The following is a 26,718-nucleotide window of genomic DNA, read 5'->3' as shown; positions in this document are numbered from 1 at the left end:
AAACAAGTGAAAAGGAAACAATTCTTTGAGTAGACATAAACTGAGGAGGCTTATTACGACAAGCACATTATAATATCTGCAAATTCAATGGACTAAATTCTGCAGTGACACCTCAGACAAAAATCTAAATCTAATCTAAATCTAAAATTGACCTCATTTCTTATCAAATTTAGAATCTCGTGTGGAAAAACTAATGCTGTTACTAAGTAAGGGCAAGATCTATCTTATTTGTTGCAGTGAATTGCAAAATATAACTATGTATTGCTACATACAAATTATTGTGCCAAACCACTGAAAAGCAGCAATTTCAACTGGCTCCAAACATATTTAAAGCTAGAGGGGGGACACTGAGTGGTGAAAACCCACGTTAGCTCAATTACAGGTTACCTAAATAGTTAGTAATAGGAAGAGCCTATGACAATGGAGAAACAGCTTAATGGGAAGAGCATAATGAAGAAATTAGAATCACTGACCACTGCCAGTTTCTCAAATCGTTTAACTTTGGGTGGGTGGAGGTGGGGGGGGGGGGTGGTATGTTGGGGCTTGTTTAAAAGAACAGTCCAAAATACAGCCCAGGGTAAAGCAATACAATACAATACTTATACAGAAAATATAAAAATATACTCTATTAAGTGTCTGAGTCCACCAAATTTCTTTTGAATGGCCAGATACATACTTCAACTTGACTGGAACCTCTACCAATTGTTCTTCCTAGAAATGTTTCAAACAAAAGTCTTCAGACAAACTTCACAAAAGCTAAAAACTTGTGTGTTGTTAGGCAACATTTGGCAACTGTTAAAGAAATGCTATTTGATTAAAAATATCTAAATAGAAAGGTGACAAAGAAGACTATATGCAATACTTCAACTTGACAGGATTTCATACTTTTTGGTGAACAGCATTTTTCATATTAGTCATATGTCCACCTTTTCAAATTGTTACATCTAACACATAAATACAGGCTACTCAAACTGTGTTTGTGCTGTTTTAAAACAGAAAGTTGTGAAAAAATTGCATTTCCATACCTTATAAGGCAAGTAAATGACAAGGAGTGTTCCTGATCATTGGTTAAAATTAAGACCATATATATGAAAGTGATTTCCACAAACATCATTCAACCAAACGGCCTTAACCATTATGTTTTTGTAGAAAATTCTATCTGACCAATCATCACATTATAACTGACACATATGAGTACATTCTGAAATATCTATACCAAACAAATGCATTTTTTCTATCTATAACAACGAATTTATTTTTGTTTGGCTACAGGGGTGTAAAGGTAAGATTTATGGGGCACGGGAAAGTGGCTTGCACTAAACAGCTTCAGCATAAGTTTGAAAGAATGTAAAGAATAAGGGCATACATTAAACAAAGACTTTCTGTTGATAATACTGAAATGCAAATTTCTGGTACCTGCCCTGACATTAATTTAATCTAGAATGAAAGATAGCGAAAATACCCAAGCATCCTGGATTATTCCTTTGCTTTGGTCTAATCCATTAATTGAAAAATTATGCTTGATAATTTTGGAACTGTAACCAGAAACAACTCTGAGCCCTCATGCAGTATAAATCATAGTAATCATGCATAAATCAATCATCAAAAAACAAATAAAAAAGGACAAAGAAATTAAAAAGAAATCCCAGTTTAGATGGGTTCATCTAGTTTGCGCTCAACTGATTTTGATTCAAAATTTAAAAACCTGAAGATTTGAATTAACAACGAGATCTTATGACTTCTTTGACTATGGCTTTTTGTTTCACATAAACTAGAAAGCTCTTACTGATTTTGAATGAATCTGGGGTTTAACCTTGTCATGTTGCCAAAGGGGAATCACAGATCAAGTAACTGCAGGAACCTTTGCTAAAATTCTAGACAAAATTCCTTATTAGTCAATGTAATGGAGGTAAAAAGGACAACAAGGGTAAACTAGTAACACAACACTTTTAATGATCCAACTGCTCCTCATGCCTAGTTGATATCAAGCTAACCAAAAAACTGAAACTTTATCTTACATTTGCGTGTGTTCTGAAAAACATATAGATAGCCATGCAGAAAGTGGTTACCTGTAGACTTTGACATGCTTGATGCCTTTTTGTGTTCCTTTTTTATATAGCATATACACTAGGGTATCAAAAGTATTGCACAACCTTGCTCAAAATGGTGGCACTTTTTGTCAACTTTTTGATAATGCAAAACAATAGAATGCATTAATTTGGTGAAATAGGCCATTTTGAAGTAAACTTTGGCAGGAAAGTTCGCAAATTTTGCTGACGTCATAGAAAACTTAGTTAGAAATGTATAAATTGTGGAAACAAAATTGTCAAACTAGAGGCGAGTCGCGTAAAATATTACGAGGAAGGGGTCTTTAATTTTAAAAAAAATGTTGACCAAAGTAGAAGTATCTACACAACAGCTGTGGGAAAATGTCTCGAGAGTGTAACAGTAGTAAAGAAACCGAGAAGTGGGTGACCAAAAAAAGTTGATGTTAGAGGGGAAAGAATTTGTCTGTTTTATTTTGCTGCGCTTACACCAAGGGACAGTAAAAGGCATGCAACTCAACACTGGGCAAGGTTTTGCAGCTCAAAATCCATCCACAGAAAATATAATGGGTATTTTGTACAAATACAAAAGAAAAAGTAAACAAAAACTAATTTTGTAAAGATTTATTTCCATAAAAAAGAAATTAAAGCTTTGGCATAGCCAGAATCAAGTCCAATTTTTGACATCACTAACAAAGTTTGAGTTCAAATGAAAAAACGTTACAAACAATGGTCCAAATGGTCCCCCAGAGACCCATTAATTGTAAGAATTTTCCAGGCCTAATATGAAATTCCACAAGAATACGTTGACCAAATATATAGATCAATTTCAAGTGAGGCTTTTGCGGTTTCAAAAGTTTGCAGCTACCTGTCAAAACATTGATATTTTAAACTGTTAATAAATGTTTGCTACTGTTATTTCAAACAAATGCTCTAAATAGATTGAAGTTTTAGGATTGATGGTTTTTTTGGTTTCAACCAATTGCCATTGGCCTTCTAAAAACAGAATTCCTACGATTGTTCATGAAAAAAGCAAGTAGAGCATGCAATATAAGTATGGTGAAAGACGTTTTTGATTCAGTGAAAGACTGCTCTTAGTGAAAAGTCCTGCATGTGTGACAGTAGAAGTTGAGTAAGACTTTGCTATAAAAAAATTGGACGGCAGGCTGGCATTAAATCAATGTCCTTGTTTAAGTCTGTTGGGCAATTTTTACAAAATGTAAAATTCATCAACAAATACTTTGAAAGCATTTATAAAACACCACAAAAGTTAGAAAGAAAGTATTAAAGACAACAGCCTCTTCCATTTTGCAGGTATAGTAAAATATGCGATTCCGCTATCAGGCAGCATCTACTGGATAACCCAGATTGTGCAAAAAACTATATCATTTTTAACCAGTTCTTATATTGTTATTCATTTAAATCAGTTTTGAGGCACATATTCTTGTAAGACTGAGCCTACCCACAAATTTCCTATGCTATTAAGTTCATAGTTTTTCCCATTTAACAAATGATAAAAAATGTATCCCGCAGTTCTGCTTTGTCTATGACTCACATACCACAGAACAGCTACTTAGAACATCAGGCCTGGCCGTTTGGGGCGAGCAATAGATCGCGCTCAACTTCGCACTCCCCTTGCAACCTGAGGGGAGCTGTGAATTGCTCTCCTAAACAGAACATGAAGGAAAAATGGCTCCTCTAAGTTTGCCCTTTTCGTATTCACAGAACCTTGAAAAACTTAGAAGGGTCAATTGGTTTATTTTTGCAACAGCAATTCTCCTGTCACTCACTGCATTTTTTGCAATTAACTTTTTGCTTTTGGAGCGGTTTTTGTTATGATAGTCACAAACTTCAATCTATTTCGAAAAGGATAGTGAAGCAAAAGGTATGTTTGCAGAGATTAGAACCTTTCAGCCTTATGAAAACGGACATACTCTTGGAAAGAAAGTTGAAGAATTGGTAAAAATTGATGATTGGGGGATAGAATAAAACAGCAGGTCCCTTCCAGTATTATATATATTTCCTAGCGTAGAATTTTTGATCTATGTTCTGATGCTTTATACTCTGAAAAGTGTTGGGGTGGAAACTTAAAGTTTGTGTCAATTTTTTTCAAAGTCTTTTAAATTTTGTACAACAGAGGGTGCCTGAGCCACCGTTAAAGCATTATATAAATTGAAAGAAGAAGAACAGCCTACTCCTTGATTTCAAGACTATCAAGGCAATAGACAGATTGAGGCTTTAGCCATCTGTTGATTGCCTTTAAAGTACATTCTATGTGTTTCTATTTTAGCTCGCTTCAGTAAATGAGGGGAGCAATTCACAGCTCATTTACAAAAATGCATACGGCCAGGCCTGGAACATCCAATTCATACGCAACCTGGTATCAATTTTATTCATCTCAGGACTTTATAATCTATAATTGAAGGGCTTTATTTGGAGCAAAAGTTTTCTAAATAAAAAAACAGAAGTCCCCCTTCCACAAATTCAAAAACCTGCTTTGGCCCTTGGTGACCTTGCACAGCAATATTTCAAGAATAGTAAGATCTTTTCAACTCAGATATCTTCAAATGATTGCAAAACAATTCTATAATTACATCCTGGGAATTTTTTTTAACCAATTAAATTCAACATCATTATAGAAAAACAGGAAAATTTCTCCGTCAATTTCCATGGTTTCTGTTCAGTTTATAAAAGAAAGGTCTCCTGAAAGCAGCATTCTAGATCTATTGATAACTAGAATACAAAACAACTGATAAAAAAGCTACTCAGTTTGTATTGAGTTTGTTTGTATTGGGCAAAGTAATCACAATGTGTGAAATACTGCACATGGCCTGTTTCATATTTAAGGAACTGTATCAGAATCAGTGCAAAAATCATGACTTGGCATTAAGCCCCTCTTTTAAACATGACACAATGCCAACAAAGCACTGGATAGAAAAAGGTAGACTAGCAGAAACATGATTACTGACTGATTGGTCCTGTTGCAACTACATAAAATATATGACCAAGACATTCAAGCTATTTCTATTCAGAGTGAGGAAAATCGACAGTCATAGAAACCCAATCATAAAGCAAATATATCTGACTGATAGCATCTTAACAAAATCTCACAAGTTTGTGAAAAAAACCTAACTATTGTCCAATATTTTACAGGAAGTTGCATCATCATAGCTACATTTTCATGCTTTGACAATTTGGAAAATGTTTAGAAATAAAAAAGACAGAAATATTTTGCTTTTGTTTTTTAAAACCACCTTGTATGTCTCTCATCTACTCTTCTACTTAAGATAAAAGAATACATCTAAAACCATCACAAGCGACTAAACTCCAACACATAAACTTTGATAATATTTTTATCACAACTCTCCTTTGTAAATTGCAATAGCTGTTCATTTGAGACGTTTGTTTGAAAGCATAGGCCCCATTCGTTATAGTATCCTGCAAGTAAGAATAATCATTCCAAGGGTAAGCCTCTTTACGTGGTAAGCGAGATCTGTTTAATCGATCAAAAAATCTAAGAGAAAACAGATAGAAAAGAACATTTTCAAATAACTCACCAAAAGCATTTGAAGGCTTTCCAACTTGCAGACTTTCAATGATCTTCTCCCGCCAATCTGGACGCCATCTTGACATCTTGCTCAAAACAAGTGGAAATGCGCCTCCGCATGTAGAAGATAATTTCCCTACGAACGAAGGAAAGGAAAGCATAGTGATTGCTGATAGAACTAAAAACCATAAGTAAATACAAAGACATATAAACAATAACTAGCATTGAGATAAAGTTGACTTGAAGTCTTCATCAATAAATAGAGAAAATTATAGGGGAGAAGGCATATTTTGACGAAAAGGGTTGCAAATAGAGGTGAAAATTATCAGTAAATAGAAGGAAATAAAACAATAACTAGTAATGACATGAAGATGACTTGATGTCTCCGTCAATGAAAAAAAAACGCAAATAGTAAAAAGGGCTTTTGAGGAAGGTTAGTGAAGGGGTTGCTGATGCTATTAAAATTATAAATAAATAAAAAGAGCAGATGAACAGTGACTAGTATTAGGATAAAGATGACTTGATGTCTTCGTAAATAAATGGAAAAACAACCAAATAGTAAAAAGGGGTTTTGAGGAAAGGTAAATAAAGGGGTTGCTGATGGCGATGAAAATTTTGGATAAATATAAAGAGCAGATAAACAGTGACTAGTATTAGGATAAGATAACGTAATGTCTTCGTAAATAAATGGAAAAACAACCAAATAGTAAAAAGAGCTTTTGAGGAAAGGTAAATAAAGGGGTTGCTGATGGCGATTAAAATTATAAATAAATAAAAAGAACAGATAAACAGTGACTAGTATTAGAATAAATATGACTTGATGTCTTCGTAAATAAATGGAAAAACAACCAAATAGTGAAAGGGGCTTTTGAGGAAAGGTAAATAAAGGGGTTGCTGATGGCAATGAAAATTATAAATAAATAAAAAGAGCAGATAAACAGTGACTAGTATTAGGATAAAGATGACTTGATGTCTTCGTAAATAAATGGAAAAACAACCAAATAGTAAAAAGAGCTTTTGAGGAAAGGTAAATAAAGGGGTTGCTGATGGCGATTAAAATTATAAATAAATAAAAAGAACAGATAAACAGTGACTAGTATTAGATTAAATATGACTTGATGTCTTCGTAAATAAATGGAAAAACAACCAAATAGTGAAAGGGGCTTTTGAGGAAAGGTAAATAAAGGGGTTGCTGATGGCAATGAAAATTATAAATAATTAAAAAGAGGAGATAAACAGTGACTAGTATTAGGATAAAGATGACTTGATGACTTCGTAAATAAATGGAAAAACAACCAAATAGTAAAAAGGGCTTTTGAGGAAAGGTAAAAAAAGGGGTTGCTGATGGCAATGAAAATAATAAATAAATAAAAAGAGCAGATAAACAGTGACTAGTATTAGGATAAAGATGACTTGATGAATTCGTAAATAAATGGCAAAAGTACCAAATAGTAAAAAGAGCTTTTTGAGAAAAGGTAAATAAAGGGGTTGCTGATGGCGAAGAAAATTTTGAACAAATATAAAGAGCAGATAAACAGTGACTAGTATTAGGATAAAGATAACGTAATGTCTTCGTAAATAAATGGAAAAACAACCGAATAGTAAAAAGAGCTTTTGAGGAAAGGTAAATAAAGGGGTTGCTGATGGCGATAATAATTATAAATAAATAAAAAGAGGAGATACACAGTGACTAGTATTAGGATAAAGATGACTTGATGTCTTCGTAAATAAATGGAAAAAGAACCAAATAGTAAAAAGGGCTTTTGAGGAAAGGTAAATAAAGGGGTTGCTGATGGCGATAAAAATTATAAATAAATAAAAAGAGCAGATAATCAGTGACTAGTATTAGGATAAAGATGACTTGATGACTTCGTAAATAAATGGAAAAACAACCAAATAGTAAAAAGGGCTTTTATGGAAAGATAAATAAAGGGGTTTCTGATGGCGATGAAAATTATAAATAAATACAAAGAGCAGATAAACAGTGACTAGTATTAGGATAAAGATGACTTGATGACTTCGTAAATAAATGGAAAAACAACCAAATAGTAAAAAGGGCTTTTGAGGAAAGGTAAATAAAGGGGTTGCTGATGGCGATGAAAATAAAAAAAAAAGAGCAGATAAACAGTGACTAGTATTAGGATAAAGATGACTTGATGTCTTCGTAAATAAATGGAAAAAGAACCAAATAGCAAAAAAGGGCTTTTGAGGAAAGGTAAATAAAGGGGTTGCTGATGGCGATGAAAATTATAAATAAATAAAAAGAGCAGATAATCAGTGACTAGTATTAGGATAAAGATGACTTGATGACTTCGTAAATAAATGGAAAAACAACCAAATAGTAAAAAGGGCTTTTGAGGAAAGATAAATAAAGGGGTTTCTGATCGCGATGAAAAATATTAATAAATAAAAAGAGCAGATACACAGTGACTAGTATTAGGATAAAGATGACTTGATGACTTCGTAAATAAATGGAAAAACAACCAAATAGTAAAAAGGGCTTTTGAGGAAAGGTAAATAAAGGGGTTGCTGATGGCGATGAAAATAAAAAAAAAAAGAGCAGATAAACAGTGACTAGTATTAGGATAAAGATAACGTAATGTCTTCGTAAATAAATGGAAAAACAACCGAATAGTAAAAAGAGCTTTTGAGGAAAGGTAAATAAAGGGGTTGCTGATGGCGATAATAATTATAAATAAATAAAAAGAGGAGATACACAGTGACTAGTATTAGGATAAAGATGACTTGATGTCTTCGTAAATAAATGGAAAAAGAACCAAATAGTAAAAAGGGCTTTTGAGGAAAGGTAAATAAAGGGGTTGCTGATGGCGATAAAAATTATAAATAAATAAAAAGAGCAGATAATCAGTGACTAGTATTAGGATAAAGATGACTTGATGACTTCGTAAATAAATGGAAAAACAACCAAATAGTAAAAAGGGCTTTTATGGAAAGATAAATAAAGGGGTTTCTGATGGCGATGAAAATTATAAATAAATACAAAGAGCAGATAAACAGTGACTAGTATTAGGATAAAGATGACTTGATGACTTCGTAAATAAATGGAAAAACAACCAAATAGTAAAAAGGGCTTTTGAGGAAAGGTAAATAAAGGGGTTGCTGATGGCGATGAAAATAAAAAAAAAAAAGAGCAGATAAACAGTGACTAGTATTAGGATAAAGATGACTTGATGTCTTCGTAAATAAATGGAAAAAGAACCAAATAGCAAAAAAGGGCTTTTGAGGAAAGGTAAATAAAGGGGTTGCTGATGGCGATGAAAATTATAAATAAATAAAAAGAGCAGATAATCAGTGACTAGTATTAGGATAAAGATGACTTGATGACTTCGTAAATAAATGGAAAAACAACCAAATAGTAAAAAGGGCTTTTGAGGAAAGATAAATAAAGGGGTTTCTGATCGCGATGAAAAATATTAATAAATAAAAAGAGCAGATAAACAGTGACTAGTATTAGGATAAAGATGACTTGATGACTTCGTAAATAAATGGAAAAACAACCAAATAGTAAAAAGGGCTTTTGAGGAAAGGTAAATAAAGGGGTTGCTGATGGCGATGAAAATAAAAAAAAAAAGAGCAGATAAACAGTGACTAGTATTAGGATAAAGATGACTTGATGTCTTCGTAAATAAATGGAAAAAGAACCAAATAGCAAAAAAGGACTTTTGAGGAAAGGTAAATAAAGGGGTTGCTGATGGCGATGAAAGTTTTAAATAAATAAAAAGAGCAGATAAACAGTGACTAGTAATAGGATAAAGATGACTTGATGCCTTCGTAAATAAATGGAAAAACAACCAAATAGTAAAAAGGGCTTTTGAGGAAAAATAAAAAAAGGGGTTGCTGATGGCGATGAAAATTATAAATAAATAAAAAGAGCAGATAAACAGTGACTAGTATTAGAATAAATATGACTTGATGTCTTCGTAAATAAATGGAAAAACAACCAAATAGTGAAAGGGGCTTTTGAGGAAAGGTAAATAAAGGGGTTGCTGATGGCGATGAAAGTTTTAAATAAATAAAAAGAGCAGATAAACAGTGACTAGTAATAGGATAAAGATGACTTGATGCCTTCGTAAATAAATGGAAAAACAACCAAATAGTAAAAAGGGCTTTTGAGGAAAAATAAAAAAAGGGGTTGCTGATGGCGATGAAAATTATAAATAAATAAAAAGAGCAGATAAACAGTGACTAGTATTAGAATAAATATGACTTGATGTCTTCGTAAATAAATGGAAAAACAACCAAATAGTGAAAGGGGCTTTTGAGGAAAGGTAAATAAAGGGGTTGCTGATGGCAATGAAAATTATAAATAATTAAAAAGAGGAGATAAACAGTGACTAGTATTAGGATAAAGATGACTTGATGACTTCGTAAATAAATGGAAAAACAACCAAATAGTGAAAGGGGCTTTTGAGGAAAGGTAAATAAAGGGGTTGCTGATGGCGATGAAAATAATAAATAAATAAAAAGAGCAGATAAACAGTGACTAGTATTAGAATAAATATGACTTGATGTCTTCGTAAATAAATGGAAAAACAACCAAATAGTGAAAGGGCTTTTGAGGAAAGGTAAATAAAGGGGTTGCTGATGGCGATGAAAGTTTTAAATAAATAAAAAGAGCAGATAAACAGTGACTAGTAATAGGATAAAGATGACTTGATGCCTTCGTAAATAAATGGAAAAACAACCAAATAGTAAAAAGGGCTTTTGAGGAAAAATAAAAAAAGGGGTTGCTGATGGCGATGAAAATTATAAATAAATAAAAAGAGCAGATAAACAGTGACTAGTATTAGAATAAATATGACTTGATGTCTTCGTAAATAAATGGAAAAACAACCAAATAGTGAAAGGGGCTTTTGAGGAAAGGTAAATAAAGGGGTTGCTGATGGCAATGAAAATTATAAATAATTAAAAAGAGGAGATAAACAGTGACTAGTATTAGGATAAAGATGACTTGATGACTTCGTAAATAAATGGAAAAACAACCAAATAGTAAAAAGGGCTTTTGAGGAAAGGTAAATAAAGGGGTTGCTGATGGCAATGAAAATTATGAATAAATAAAAAGAGCAGATAAACAGTGACTAGTATTAGGATAAAGATGACTTGATGACTTCGTAAATAAATGGAAAAAGTACCAAATAGTAAAAAGAGCTTTTTGAGGAAAGGAAAATAGAGGGGTTGCTGATGGCGAAGAAAATTTTGAATAAATATAAAGAGCAGATAAACAGTGACTAGTATTAGGATAAAGATAACGTAATGTCTTCGTAAATAAATGGAAAAACAACCAAATAGTAAAAAGAGCTTTTGAGGAAAGGTAAATAAAGAGGTTGCTGATGGCGATTAAAATTATAAATAAATAAAAAGAACAGATAAACAGTGACTAGTATTAGGATAAAGATGACTTGATGTCTTCGTAAATAAATGGAAAAACAACCAAATAGTAAAAAGGGCTTTTGAGGAAAAATAAATGAAGGGGTTGCTGATGGCGATGAAAATTATAAATAAATAAAAAGAGCAGATAAACAGTGACTAGTATTAGATTAAATATGACTTGATGTCTTCGTAAATAAATGGAAAAACAACCAAATAGTGAAAGGGGCTTTTGAGGAAAGGTAAATAAAGGGGTTGCTGATGGCGATGAAAATAATAAATAAAAAGAGCAGATACACAGTGACTAGTATTAGGATAAAGATGACTTGATGTCTTCGTAAATAAATGGAAAAAGAACCAAATAGTAAAAAGGGCTTTTGAGGAAAGGTAAATAAAGGGGTTGCTGATGGCGATGAAAATTATAAATAAATAAAAAGAGCAGATAATAAGTGACTAATATTAGGATAAAGATGACTTGATGACTTCGTAAATAAATGGAAAAACAACCAAATAGTAAAAAGGGCTTTTGAGGAAAGATAAATAAAGGGGTTTCTGATGGCGATGAAAATTATAAATAAATAAAAAGAGCAGATAAACAGTGACTAGTATTAGGATAAAGATGACTTGATGACTTCGTAAATAAATGGAAAAACAACCAAATAGTAAAAAGGGCTTTTGAGGAAAGGTAAATAAAGGGGTTGCTGATGGCGAAGAAAATAAAAAATTAACAAAAAGAGCAGATACACAGTGACTAGTATTAGGATAAAGATTACTTGATGTCTTCGTAAATAAATGGAAAAACAACCAAATAGTAAAAAGGGCTTTTGAGGAAAAATAAATGAAGGGGTTGCTGATGGCGATGAAAATTATAAATAAATAAAAAGAGCAGATAAACAGTGACTAGTATTAGATTAAATATGACTTGATGTCTTCGTAAATAAATGGAAAAACAACCAAATAGTGAAAGGGGCTTTTGAGGAAAGGTAAATAAAGGGGTTGCTGATGGCGATGAAAATAATAAATAAATAAAAAGAGCAGATAAACAGTGACTAGAATTAGAATAAATATGACTTGATGTCTTCGTAAATAAATGGAAAAACAACCAAATAGTGAAAGGGGCTTTTGAGGAAAGGTAAATAAAGGGGTTGCTGATGGCGATGAAAGTTTTAAATAAATAAAAAGAGCAGATAAACAGTGACTAGTAATAGGATAAAGATGACTTGATGCCTTCGTAAATAAATGGAAAAACAACCAAATAGTAAAAAGGGCTTTTGAGGAAAAATAAAAAAAGGGGTTGCTGATGGCGATGAAAATTATAAATAATTAAAAAGAGCAGATAAACAGTGACTAGTATTAGAATAAATATGACTTGATGTCTTCGTAAATAAATGGAAAAACAACCAAATAGTGAAAGGGGCTTTTGAGGAAAGGTAAATAAAGGGGTTGCTGATGGCAATGAAAATTATAAATAATTAAAAAGAGGAGATAAACAGTGACTAGTATTAGGATAAAGATGACTTGATGACTTCGTAAATAAATGGAAAAACAACCAAATAGTAAAAAGGGCTTTTGAGGAAAGGTAAATAAAGGGGTTGCTGATGGCAATGAAAATTATGAATAAATAAAAAGAGCAGATAAACAGTGACTAGTATTAGGATAAAGATGACTTGATGACTTCGTAAATAAATGGAAAAAGTACCAAATAGTAAAAAGAGCTTTTTGAGGAAAGGAAAATAGAGGGGTTGCTGATGGCGAAGAAAATTTTGAATAAATATAAAGAGCAGATAAACAGTGACTAGTATTAGGATAAAGATAACGTAATGTCTTCGTAAATAAATGGAAAAACAACCAAATAGTAAAAAGAGCTTTTGAGGAAAGGTAAATAAAGAGGTTGCTGATGGCGATTAAAATTATAAATAAATAAAAAGAACAGATAAACAGTGACTAGTATTAGGATAAAGATGACTTGATGTCTTCGTAAATAAATGGAAAAACAACCAAATAGTAAAAAGGGCTTTTGAGGAAAAATAAATGAAGGGGTTGCTGATGGCGATGAAAATTATAAATAAATAAAAAGAGCAGATAAACAGTGACTAGTATTAGATTAAATATGACTTGATGTCTTCGTAAATAAATGGAAAAACAACCAAATAGTGAAAGGGGCTTTTGAGGAAAGGTAAATAAAGGGGTTGCTGATGGCGATGAAAATAATAAATAAAAAGAGCAGATACACAGTGACTAGTATTAGGATAAAGATGACTTGATGTCTTCGTAAATAAATGGAAAAAGAACCAAATAGTAAAAAGGGCTTTTGAGGAAAGGTAAATAAAGGGGTTGCTGATGGCGATGAAAATTATAAATAAATAAAAAGAGCAGATAATAAGTGACTAATATTAGGATAAAGATGACTTGATGACTTCGTAAATAAATGGAAAAACAACCAAATAGTAAAAAGGGCTTTTGAGGAAAGATAAATAAAGGGGTTTCTGATGGCGATGAAAATTATAAATAAATAAAAAGAGCAGATAAACAGTGACTAGTATTAGGATAAAGATGACTTGATGACTTCGTAAATAAATGGAAAAACAACCAAATAGTAAAAAGGGCTTTTGAGGAAAGGTAAATAAAGGGGTTGCTGATGGCGAAGAAAATAAAAAATTAACAAAAAGAGCAGATACACAGTGACTAGTATTAGGATAAAGATTACTTGATGTCTTCGTAAATAAATGGAAAAAGAACCAAATAGTAAAAAGGGCTTTTGAGGAAAGGTAAATAAAGGGGTTGCTGATGGCGAAGAAAATAAAAAATAAACAAAAAGAGCAGATACACAGTGACTAGTATTAGGATAAAGATGACTTGATGACTTCGTAAATAAATGGAAAAAGAGCCAAATAGTAAAAAGGGCTTTTGAGGAAAGGTAAATAAAGGGGTTGCTGATGGCGATGAAAATAATAAATAAATAAAAGGAGCAGATAAACAGTGAGTAGTTTTAGGATAAAGATGACTTGATGACTTCGTAAATAAATGGAAAAACAACCAAATAGTAAAAAGGGCTTTTAAGGATAGGTAAATAAAGGGGTTTCTGATGGCGATGAAAATTATAAATAAATAAAAAGAACAGATAAACAGTGACTAGTATTAGGATAAAGATGACTTGATAACTTCGTAAATAAATGGAAAAACAACCAAATAATAAAAAGGGCTTTTGAGGAAGGTTAATGAAGGGGTTGCTGATGGCTATGAAAATAATAAATAAATAAAAAGAGCAGATAAACAGTGACTAGTATTAAGATAAAGATGACTTAAAGACTTCGTTAATAAATGGAAAAACAACGAAATACTAAAAAGGGCTTTTGAAGGAGGTAAATAAAGGGGTTGCTGATGGAGATGAAAATAATAAATAAATAAAAAGAGCAGATAAACAGTGACTAGTATTAGGATAAAGATGACTTGATGTCTTCGTAAATAAATGGAAAAACAACAAAATAGTAAAAAAGGCTTTTGAAGGAGGTAAATAAAGGGGTTGCTGATGGCGATGAAAATAATAAATAAATAAAAAGAGCAGATCAACAGTGACTAGTATTAGGATAAAGATGACTTGATGTCTTCGTAAATAAATGGAAAAACAACCAAATAGTAAAAAGGGCTTTTGAGGAAAGGTAAATAAAGGGGCTTCTGATGGCGATGAAAATAAATAAATAAGTAAAAGTAGCAGAAAAACAGTGACTAGTATTAGGATAAAGATGACTTGATGTCTTTGTAAATAAATGGAAAAGCAACCAAATAGTAAAAAGGGCTTTTGAGGAAAGGTAAATAAAGGGGCTTCTGATGGCGATGAAAATTATAAATAAGTAAAAGTAGCAGATAAACAGTGACTAGTATTAGGATAAAGACAACTTAATGTCTCTGTAAATAAATTGAAAAACAACCAAATAGTAAAAAGGGTTTTTGAGAAAAGGTAAATAAAGGGGTTGCTGATGGCGATTAAAATTATAAATAAATAAAAAGAGCAGATAAACAGTGACTAGTATTAGGATAAAGATGACTTGATGTCTCCGTAAATAAATTGAAAAACAACCAAATAGTAAAAAGGGCTTTTGAGGAAAGGTAAATAAAGGAATTGCTGATGGCGATGAAAGTAATAAATAAATAAAAAGGGCAGATAAACAGTGACTAGTATTAGGATAAGGATGACTTGATGTCTCCGTTAATAAATGGAAAAATAACCAAATAGTAAAAAGGGTTTTTGAGGAAAGGTAAATAAAGGGGTTGCTGATGGCGATTAAAATTATAAATAACAAAAAAGGGCAGATAAAGAGTGACTAGTATTAGGATAAAGATGACTTGATGTCCCTGTAAATAAATGGAAAAACAACCAAATAGTAAAAGGAGCTTTTGAGGAAAGGTAAATAAAGGGGTTGCTGATGGCGATGAAAATAATAAATAAATAAAAAGAGCAGATAAACAGTGACTAGTATTAGGATAAAGATGACTTGATGTCTCCGTAAATAAATGGAAAAACAACCAAATAGTAAAAGGAGCTTTTGAGGAAAGGTAAATAAAGGGGTTGCTGATGGCGATGAAAATGATAAATAAATAAAAAGAGCAGATAAACAGTGACTAGTATTAGGATAAAGATGACTTGATGTCTCTGTAAATAAATTGAAAAACAACCAAATAGTAAAAAGGGCTTTTGAGGAAAGGTAAATAAAGGGGTTGCTGATGGCGATGAAAATTATAAATAAATAAAAAGAGCAGATAAACAGTGACTAGTATTAGGATAAAGATGACTTGATGTCTTTGTAAATAAATTGAAAAACAACCAAATAGTAAAAAGGGCTTTTGAGGAAAGGTAAATAAAGGGGTTGGTGATGGCGATGAAAATAATAAATAAGTAAAAATAGCAGATAAACAGTGACTAGTATTAGGATAAAGATGACTTGATGACTTCGTAAATAAATGGAAAAACAACCAAATAGTAAAAAAGGCTTTTGAAGGAGGTAAATAAAGGGGTTGCTGATGGCGATGAAAATAATAAATAAATAAAAAGAGCAGATCAACAGTGACTAGTATTAGGATAAAGATGACTTGATGTCTTCGTAAATAAATGGAAAAACAACCAAATAGTAAAAAGGGCTTTTGAGGAAAGGTAAATAAAGGGGTTGCTGATGGCGATGAAAATTATAAATAAATAAAAAGAGCAGATAAACAGTGACTAGTATTAGGATAAAGATGACTTGATGTCTTTGTAAATAAATTGAAAAACAACCAAATAGTAAAAAGGGCTTTTGAGGAAAGGTAAATAAAGGGGTTGGTGATGGCGATGAAAATAATAAATAAGTAAAAATAGCAGATAAACAGTGACTAGTATTAGGATAAAGATGACTTGATGACTTCGTAAATAAATGGAAAAACAACCAAATAGTAAAAAAGGCTTTTGAAGGAGGTAAATAAAGGGGTTGCTGATGGCGATGAAAATAATAAATAAATAAAAAGAGCAGATCAACAGTGACTAGTATTAGGATAAAGATGACTTGATGTCTTCGTAAATAAATGGAAAAACAACCAAATAGTAAAAAGGGCTTTTGAGGAAAGGTAAATAAAGGGGTTGCTGATGGCGATGAAAATTATAAATAAATAAAAAGAGCAGATAAACAGTGACTAGTATTAGGATAAAGATGACTTGATGTCTTTGTAAATAAATTGAAAAACAACCAAATAGTAAAAAGGGCTTTTGAGGAAAGGTAAATAAAGGGGTTGGTGATGGCGATGAAAATAATAATTAAGTAAAAATAGCAGATAAACAGTGACTAGTATTAGGATAAAGATGACTTGATGACTTCGTAAATAAATGGAAAAACAACCAAATAGTGAAAAGGGCTTTTGAGGAAAGGTAAAAAAAGGAATTGCTGATGGCGATGAAAATAATAAATAAATAAAAAGGGCAGATAAACAGTGACTAGTATTAGGATAAGGATGACTTGATGTCTCAGTAAATAAATGGAAAAATAACCAAATAGTGAAAAGGGTTTTTGAGGAAAGGTAAATAAAGGGGTTGCTGATGGCGATTTAAATTATAAATAACAAAAAAGGGCAGATAAAGAGTGACTAGTATTAGGATAAAGATGACTTGATGTCTCCGTAAATAAATGGAAAAACAACCAAATAGTAAAAGGAGCTTTTGAGGAAAGGTAAATAAAGGGGTTGCTGATGGCGATGAAAATAATAAATAAATAAAAAGAGCAGATAAACAGTGACTAGTATTAGGATAAAGATGACTTGATGTCTCCGTGAATAAATTGAAAAACAACCAAATAGTAAAAAGGGCTTTTGAGGAAAGGTAAATAAAGGGGTTGCTGATGGCGATGAAAATTATAAATAAATAAAAAGGGCAGATAAACAGTGACTAGTATTAGGATAAGGATGACTTGGTGTCTCCGTAAATAAATGGAAAAATAATCAAATAGTAAAAAGGGCTTTTCAGGAAAGGTAAATAAAGGAATTGCTGATGGCGATGAAAATAATAAATAAATAAAAAGAGCAGATGAGTAGTTTTAGGATAAAGATGACTTGATGTCTCCGTAAATAAGTTGAAAAACAACCAAATAGTAAAAAGGGCTTTTGAGGAAAGGTAAATAAAGGGGTTGCTGATGGCGATGAAAATTATAAATAAATAAAAAGGGCAGATAAATAGTGACTAGTATTAGGATAAGGATGAATTGATGTCTCCGTAAATAAATGGAGAAATAACCAAATAGTAAAAAGGGTTTTGAAGAAGGTAAATAAAGAGGTTGCTGATGGCGATGAAAATAATAAATAAATAAAAAGAGCAGATAAACAGTGACTAGTATTAGGATAAAGATGACGTGCAGTCTTTGTAGGAAAAAGTTGAAGATGGGTTAGAACTATATTGAAAAAATTGGAATAAATGACAATTTGAACAAGACGCTAATAGAAACCATCAGAATGAAGAAGTTATGAAATTAATCTCTAATTAGATTTAGTTTTTGTGAAAAGTAAATACCTTCTTTATTGCTGAATAAATTTGAGATATCGGGAGAAATTCTTTCAATATCAGGGGCTATCTTTGCTGACTAATTCTCTAGTGATGTGCAGTTTTCTGTACCCTACTTCTTCCGTTTCTCGCATCTTATCCTGCAACATATTCGATGATCTGTTAAGAAGAAAAATGAAAGCAAATAAATATTGTTACAGCTTATATGGCTGTTTTTCAATAACGATAAAATCTTACACGTGGTTTTAAAAATATTTGTTGCCAAAAAATTTTAGGAATCTAATCATTAGTAGTACATCAAGAGTAGAAATGAATAAAGAAAGGTATCTGTAGCAATTGGATGAACTTTGAATTAGAAGCACCTTGCAAACCGGAGTGAAAAACTGGAAAACCTCTTAATAGGAATGTGGGCGAGTAGAGTGTTTTGCCACAACGCAGGGGCGGACTGGCTAATTATTTTGGCCCGGGCAAATTTTGATCAAACCGGCCCACAATAATAGCAAATAAAAAACTCCTCGGAAAATACAAGTAAATGTTAGTCTGTAAGGAAAACAAGTTTTTAAATTCAGTAATTTTGTGCATGGATGCATGCTGGTTAACAGAATATGGTTAACGGAACATGTTAAATATATCATATGCTGACTAAACAGTAAATAAAAAAAAATTGTAACTTCTTGGTTTGACTCTGATTCTAAATACAGGAACTTATATGTTGATAATGCTATCGTTCTGGATGTCATTTAACAGGTGCTTTTCTAAGAACATTAACATGAAGGACTCCAGGTTTGGCTGCGAAAAATTACTACGTAACCTGTTCTTTATTTATTTAAAGTGGAAAGGCTTCTATCACACTCCACTTGTGACAAATAATTTTCTAATCCTCCGGAAAACCACAATGATTTTCAGCAACCCAAAAATATCAATTTGTCAATTTCTGACCCCAAAAAGAAAACATGGGCACCCCTGTTGAAATTTTATCGTGTAGCACCATACCCCTGTTGGGCAGGGGGTGCATTTGACTTATGATAGTGTAGGCCTAATAAACTTTCCATAACTTGTTTTAGTTTATTGAAAGGAGCAAGAGCAAGACACTGCTGTTTTTTGTGATGTTTGTGGCTTTTGCTTGATAAAAAAGCTTTGTATCGTAGCTGAATCCTTTTTTTAAGTCTCGCAGCTTTTCCTCGCGAAATTTCTATGCACCACCTTTGATTGTTGGAGTCTTCTTGCTCTTCCTCGTTCTACGTATGTCCTCTTTATTGCTCCAAATCACAGAGCAAATCGCTTAGTGAACTCTAATAACTTTTAAATTTATTACATTTAGCAATAGCTTGTGCTTAGGCAAAAACATGACCAGCTTCAAGCAAAAGCTAAGTAAGAAGACATCAAGGCAGGTTAAAATCTTATGTATCGCCTTGAAACAGGGGTGTTACAGTATAGTATGTTACAGTCGCCAATAAGAAAATACCGTCAAGAGAAAATATAACAATAACATGTTTCCTGAAGAAGTGTGTCTGGGCTGAATGAATTCATAATGAATTCATAATTTTAATGGTTCTCGAGTACTTGCATGTATATTTATTCTTTCCCACAATTCAAATTCAAGTGTCTCTGAAAATTCAAGGCAAACAGATCAACGCGTGGGTATACTTTTTAAGCTAATTTATTTTTTTGCACTTTTATCAGCCGGCCCTCAAACCGACCGGCCCTTCGGGCGATCGCCCGAATAGCCCGACCAGCCAGTCCGCCCCTGCCACAACGCACACCTACTAAGCTTGTATCCCAGGAATATATACATTTATATATATATTGATCTCCAACCATGTGACCACAGTTGCTTACATTTTCTTAACAGAAAGTATAATAAGCATTTAGCCAAGTATCTAGGGAGACCGGAGACGCCATAAACCATTTAAATACCGTTTCAAAATACATAAGCCGCATAAATAAAATGAGATTCTACCAGAAAAAAAACCCTTTAAAAATAATTTAGAAATTATAAAAATATAAAAAAAAAATTTAGAAATGTAACGAGCAAATCATAAAAAGTTAGCGAACCTTGATTCAAGTTATCCTGAAATAATTGAAACTAAAGGTTCTTTGATACAGGGCAGTCAGACTGAAATTCGTAGGGGCTCTCCTTCTAGTTCAATAAACGGTTACATAGATAATTAAAAAATGATTGGAAATTTTGATCTCCGTTGCTAAGCGTTTTAAAAGATTCAGAGCAAAAAAGATAGTGATAACTTATTTTTCTCTCAAGTTCCACCCTAAAAGAGCAACTATTTTTAAATTTGCCATAAGTATGCTGACGACATGACATGGGTATCTACAGAGAAACATTAAACAGTAGCTTTCCTTGTAGAATTAGAGAAAGACACCTAAAAATAAAAAAATCAAAGCTGAAGAATGCAGCATCGAATGAATGAGAGGCAATGCATGAACACGTTTTGAGGAATTAACTCTTTAGAGAAGACAATATATTTTTATTAAATGTCCAACAGTGCTTTCAGCAACAAGGAAATCTCGACAAAGATCAAACTTTGAGAGCTTCCACTGCCTACGTTACGCATGGCTTTTAGTGGTACAAAACTTGTAAATGGCTTTGAAAAAAGCAAACATTTAGTAAAATAAAGCTTTTCGTCTGACACTCTTCAGAGTTTAAAACGTCAGAACATAGATCGAAAACTCTACGCTAAGAAATATGTATACCCAGTTGTGGATCGAAATAGGCCAATCAGAAACACGAGCACATGACTGTAAAGATTGACCAATCAGTGCCGCTTGCCTATTAAAATGTTACCAGTGGAGTCCTAAGGTGAAAACGAACTCCTTTTGTCTACACAGTAGCGGTTTTTTCGTGCTTATGTAGATAGATTCTAAAACTGCTAGGTGGAACGACGATCGGGCTTTACCAATAATCCGAAACATGTCGCCATTATAGTTTTTTGCACAATCTGGATTTTCTAGCAAATGCTTCCCGATAGCAGAATCGCAGGTTTTAGTTGTAATTTTAGATTTGAGGTGGCTGTTCTCTTTGCGGATGGGTTTTGTTTCTAATATTAGACGGAACATGTTGTTTTATTCTATCCTCCAATCTTTGGGTAGTGCGTCCTACGTAGCCAGAATCACATTGGCACGTAGATTCATAAACAACGGAACTAACTTTTTTTTGTGGCAGGAACGCAGTCCTTTTGAATGGACGGAAGGGCCTTTTTGTACTATAAACAACACGTGGGTTAACCGCGAAGAAACAATTTGTTATGGCCTGTTTTATTTGTCGGCTGACGTAAAATTTGGTCCTCAAAAGTGCCCGGTCTATCTAAAACTACCCTGGATCGGTAACAGCTCCCTACGTTTTGAAAGCCAAATAAAACAGGCCATAAAGGATAAAACAACACGTTCCATCTAATATTAGAAACAAAACCCATCCCCAAAGAGAACAGCCACCTCGGTCTTGCAAATCTAAAATTACAACTAAAACCTGTGATTCTGCTATCGGGCAGCATTTGCAAGAAAACCCAGATTGTGCAAAAAACTATAATGGCGACATGTTTCGGATTATTGGTAAAGCCCGATCGTCGTTCCACCTAGCAGTTTTAGAATCTATCTACATAAGCACGAAAAAACCGCTACTGTGTAGACAAAAGGAGTTCGTTTTCACCTTAGGACTCCACTGGTAACATTCTAATAGGCAAGCGGCACTGATTGGTCAATCTTGACAGTCATGTGCTCGTGTTTCTGATTGGCCTATTTCGATCCACAACTGGGTATATATATTTCTTAGCGTAGAGTTTTCGATCTATGTATGTTCTGACGTTTTAAACTCTGAAGAGTGTCAGACGAAAAGCTTTAGTTTACTAAATGTTTGCTTTTTTCAAAGCCATTTGAATGGATTTTAATGAAAAAGTTAGCTCATGAGCCTATACAAAAAAGCTGGAAAATATAATTTGTCTTTCGAATGTAGAGATCTAAGAGTGATTCCAAAAACTAGCTATCAAAGAAATACAATTGTCTCTATCTCGAACTTGCAAAGGGACCGCTGAACTTGTTTGAGAAATAGAAGAATATCAGAGGTACATAAAAATTCTTAAAAAAGGGGAACAAATCAGAGAAAAGAAGAGCGTCAACATGTCATAGTCATGGTAACAACTATTGAGCCATTTTAGAAAAGTGTGTATGTGTTCCCACTTGGTCGAGAGATTTCATTCGTTAGAATAACGTCCATAAGAATACCGTAGATACAGGGAAGCATTTTTTAAAGCGCACTCTCCATCTCCAATTTCGTTGGTCGCTCAGGCGCTTTATCATAGGTGTTGTCATGTCATATTTCTTTGCTCTATTAAATTCTTCTTGCTCTTTTTGCTGTTCTAAAGTCTGGAACTGTCCATAGGAGCTCCAACGCTCGAAAAGCCTCATTCTTAATCATTCTTTATTTTTTATTTTTTTATTTTTTTTATTTATTCGCAATTTTATATTATACAAGCAACTTTTGTAGCTTGTTTACTCAAACTTTCTCTCACAAGTAATCACTCCATTTTCCACAAAACAAGGGAAAGTTCAATATAGTGAAAGCAACACATCTGCAGGGAAACTGAGATTCTTGTTTGAAAAAAAGAAAAGTTTGAGACAGTAAAATTCAAGATACAGAGAGAAAATTAGACGGCTGTCACCGCAAAATCCAAACAATGAATGAGAACAACAGCTCAAGATCAAGAGAGGCTTGATGTAGAGTATATTTGAGACAGAGTTAACTGCATTAGTAACAAAGAGTGTATTTTTTAAAACGAAAAGCGAGCCATGAAGTGCAGTAATAAGAGTGACATAATAAACCTGGCTAGGACATCTGATACCACTACACACACTGAAACCCCAGCCAGAAAAACACTTGAAAAATATTTTTGAAAATCCAAAAAGTTAAGATGAAGACCGAAGCAAATTATAGATCCACTGTCTAGTTGTACCTAAGCAGCTGATGGGTGGATTTATAAACATTATTTTGTGGGACCTGATTTGTGGTACATACCCTTTATAAAAATTATAAACTTGATTTTATGGTATTGATGAAGCTAGACCTATGGCCAGATTATCATATTTCTTTTGCTTCTATACCAGTCAATTACAAGGTTGGTTTCAAAATCACCAATCATTGCAATACAAAAAATGGATAATAAGATGCTTTTAGAAGAAGTCAGACCAAAGTTTGGCAAGCAACAGAATTTTAAGCATTTGAATGAATAAATGCTAATTTAATTGAGTGCTAATGCTATCTTATATTGACTTATTACCATGGTACTCAAATAACTTATGCATGGTTTGGGTCTATCTAAATATAGCAAGCGGGAGTTGGTTAGAGTGAAAACCGCATGGATCCTTTTTCCTGTATTGTAGAAACCTGCAAAGTTTCCCACATTTAGTAGAAAAGACAAAACCACAACCTATATCTTGCATTCCTGCACACACACATAATTTTCATCAAGACTTCAGCACTTCCTTCTTCAACAGAGTTATTTCAGAATCCATACAGTTAGTTACAACAATGACAGTTCAGCTTCAACTGAATAATGAAGGAATCAAAATGGAAAGCAATTCTAATTCATGATAAAAACAATATCATTATCTGGAAGCAATAGCTTGAGTCTTCTCATAAAAATACATTACTTTATACCAGGCTTTGGTGCATTGAGAATCATGCTCTTGAGATTCATGCTTAATGCAGTTTAATTAATCAATCCGGGATATTGTTTCTACAATTTCTATGTTTGCTGTGTCCACTTCAACTTTTGTTCGCCTATTCCTGGAACCACATATGCATAGTATGGCACAACAAAGAAGTGCAAATGACAGCTTGGTGCGAATCCAATTAGTCACCAGTGAAATTGATAGATCACATTTCCCTGAAATCTTCATAGATAAAACCAATGTAAACTTTTCAGTTTCTCTACTTGAATCACCACTGTGAGCAAAAATCAATGGCTTAAAAGAACCATGCTCAACATGTAAAACCCTTTGACTGTACCACGTTTCTTCTCTCTTTCATTCCCTGCAAAAGTATTGTCTAGTTTCTGGTTTCTGTACGACGGTGCGAATGGGTTGAATACCCTTACATCAAAAAATGCACTTTGATCCTTCTTCCAGAAGCCACGTATGCTGATGTCAAGCCTTGCCTCTTCTGATTTGTTGGAATTCTTTGGGAGATTTTCACCACTAAGATGTTGTAGAGGTGGCTCAATTCTAACATCGTTAGAAATTTCTGTTGCTAACTTGCCAATAGATCACATACTTCATTGTGTTGATGATGAATATATCCACCTTTTTGACAAGACATTGCATGGTCAACGGAAAAGTATTTTCCGCATACACAAATAGTTGGCATGAACTTTAGATGCCATTTATATCTCAATCGGATTGCGTCGTGGAATTTACGCTTGTTGAGATCAAAATTTTCGGCCTTCAAAGGAAGAGAAGTGAGCCATAAGCATAACAAGTCAGGACCATCCAATAAGATCAAAGACAGAAGAAAAATGGCAATGAGAGGGGGGGGGGGGGGTGAGGGGTGATGGTGAGTGTTCAGAAATTTAAGGAATTTCAAAGGAACAACTTCAAAGATGTTGTTTGTGTTTGAAGGTGTCTAAATGCAAAAAACATTAGCTTTTTATAAAGCATGACCTTTCTCTTTAAAAGCCTAGCCCAAAACAAAGCTAGCTAGTTGGTACATAACCAGTTGACATAAAGTCCCTCTTTGTTTTGAGTTCTGGTACCCCTGGCAACATTTACCTGATCACAGAGTTTTTTGAAATATGATTAAAAAATCACACTTTTTGCTGTTTTCAACATCTCTTGCTAAAGCCATCAAGTTTATTCAAACAAAAATAAGTTCAATCATTCTGCTGCTAAACTATTTTTATCCATGTTATCATTGGTTATACTGCAGTCAGTACACGTACGGAATTATTGTAATTTAGCCTCCATTTATTGGTACATACTCAGTTCACTTCAGTTCATTTCATTTTAAATTCCACAAGTTGTGCTCGTGGAACAAACATGACACAACATAGCATTCTTACAAATTTTGTCAAAAACATTAAATAACAACAAAATGAAGAACTACAGGCTACAATATAAGATACAAGTAAACAGACTGAGCAAAAATAGAGAAAATATTATATGGCTTTTATAGAAAATTGGTATGAAGAGGAATTCTTAAGTAAGATACTCGTATTTCTATCAATAAAAGTGAAAGACTCCACCAGACTGATTCCTACCTTATCAGTTAGTGTTGCTTTTCTTTGTTTGCCATCCGGAAACTAAGGCGAAGTGACATCAACAACACGAGTAAGCCACAATTTTATTAACTGAACCCTGTATCTTTTAGTGGAAGGCAGGAGTTGCAGAAAACAAACTTGGGGCCATTATAGTTAAAAACTCTCAAAAAATACGAATTTTACGAAACATGCTCCGGTACTTCATGTTTAATGCACAGAATTAGTCTTTTGAGCCTCGATTTGATATCTAAAGTGATCAAACCAATGATATGAAGCGCCGAAGGCGCTAGATGTCTAACTCGTGTCATGCTGCGTACTGCCGAGTGAGGCAAATTTGTTAACTTCCGCCATTTTAAATAGTGGCAAAAAGCGAGCTGCAATAGGGTTCAGTATGGAAAATTGCTTGTTTTAATGAATGATTTTCTCGTGGCTCACAACTATTTCAGTGCCTTTTCTGATGCAGGTAGTTAGAGGAGATATAAATCCACAGCAATAAAAACACATAACAATTTTTGGGGGTTTTTAAAGAGAATTTTAAAAATTATGGCTCTTTTAGTTTACAAAGTTATGGGGGGAATATGGCAGTGGCTTGTCGTGTTTTTATGAGTTGAAAAAGTATGTGTTTGCATTTTTGTCTTCATATAGATTAGAAAAAACTTTTTAAGTCTATTACCTAATAATATAGACCATTTTAGATATATAATTCTTGAATTTTTCTGTCTTTCGTTTAGAACCTAAATGGCAAGAGTAGGACAGTTCGAACGGTTTATATTTAGTTTATCAAATTGAATTTGTTGAAAAGAAATTCGATATGAATCAAATTTCTTTCCTCTTGGTAAGGCCAAATTAGAAATCTTTGTCGTGAAAGTGTTCTCCGAAAGTATTTTATAGGCCTAAAGATGCGGGGAGGGACGTATTGTACTGAAGAATAATTACAAGCAACGAGTGTGGTCAGGAGGGGGTCTGTCCCGGGCGGCAAAGTAGCGATCGCCACCCGGGCCCTGTACACAAAAAATTGCAGAAATTTTTTTAACTTAATGTCAAATACTTAATGCCCTAGACTGATTATATTGCGATGAAAGTCCCAATACATGCGCTTCAAACCACCCAAACCCTGGTTTCCGTTGTTTCAGCCATGGGTCCCAGAGTCACAAAATTTCGAGCGCGTAAACAGAATGCCAAGCAGAGAATCGAATGAGCGTACTCTTATCTTCTATTTCCGCTCTCTAATTTATGTGGATCTGATGCCCAGGGTATCTGACTGTCAGAGACAGTGCTGTGGGAACGAAATTCATATTTTGGGGGGGGGGGGGAGGGAAGGGCGGCTGCTCATTGTATTCATTTCCACTTAGTACACTGTTATACGATTACCGTAACCTTAATAGCAAACGTTTACTGTAACCTTAAAGTCTAATAGAAAGCTCAAGCTGCGCGAAAAGATGCAGAAAAAATCGTCGCCTT

At 33.3% G+C, this 26,718-nt stretch overlaps 1 long non-coding RNA gene across 2 annotated transcripts; it reads right to left on the bottom strand.

Moving 5' to 3' along the window:
* Nucleotides 1-343: 343 nt before the first annotated feature.
* Nucleotides 344-25,762, bottom strand: LOC135693913 (uncharacterized). Of its 2 annotated transcripts, XR_016144232.1 has the most exons (5): nt 25,258-25,762; nt 23,661-24,443; nt 18,005-18,154; nt 5,603-5,728; nt 344-711 (listed from the first exon to the last, which is right to left on the bottom strand). It is a non-coding gene; the product is annotated as an uncharacterized LOC135693913 (long non-coding RNA). The 2 variants fall into 2 exon arrangements; XR_016144233.1 differs by lacking the exon at nt 23,661-24,443.
* Nucleotides 25,763-26,718: the final 956 nt, after the last annotated feature.

This window comes from Rhopilema esculentum, chromosome 11 (genome assembly GCF_057945365.1).
Source record: "Rhopilema esculentum isolate cy_ngs chromosome 11, ASM5794536v1, whole genome shotgun sequence".
In the NCBI taxonomy this organism is placed as follows: Eukaryota; Metazoa; Cnidaria; class Scyphozoa; order Rhizostomeae; family Rhizostomatidae; genus Rhopilema; species Rhopilema esculentum.
The sequence above is the reverse complement of the archived record's forward strand: the minus strand, read 5'-3'. Positions and strand labels throughout refer to the sequence as shown.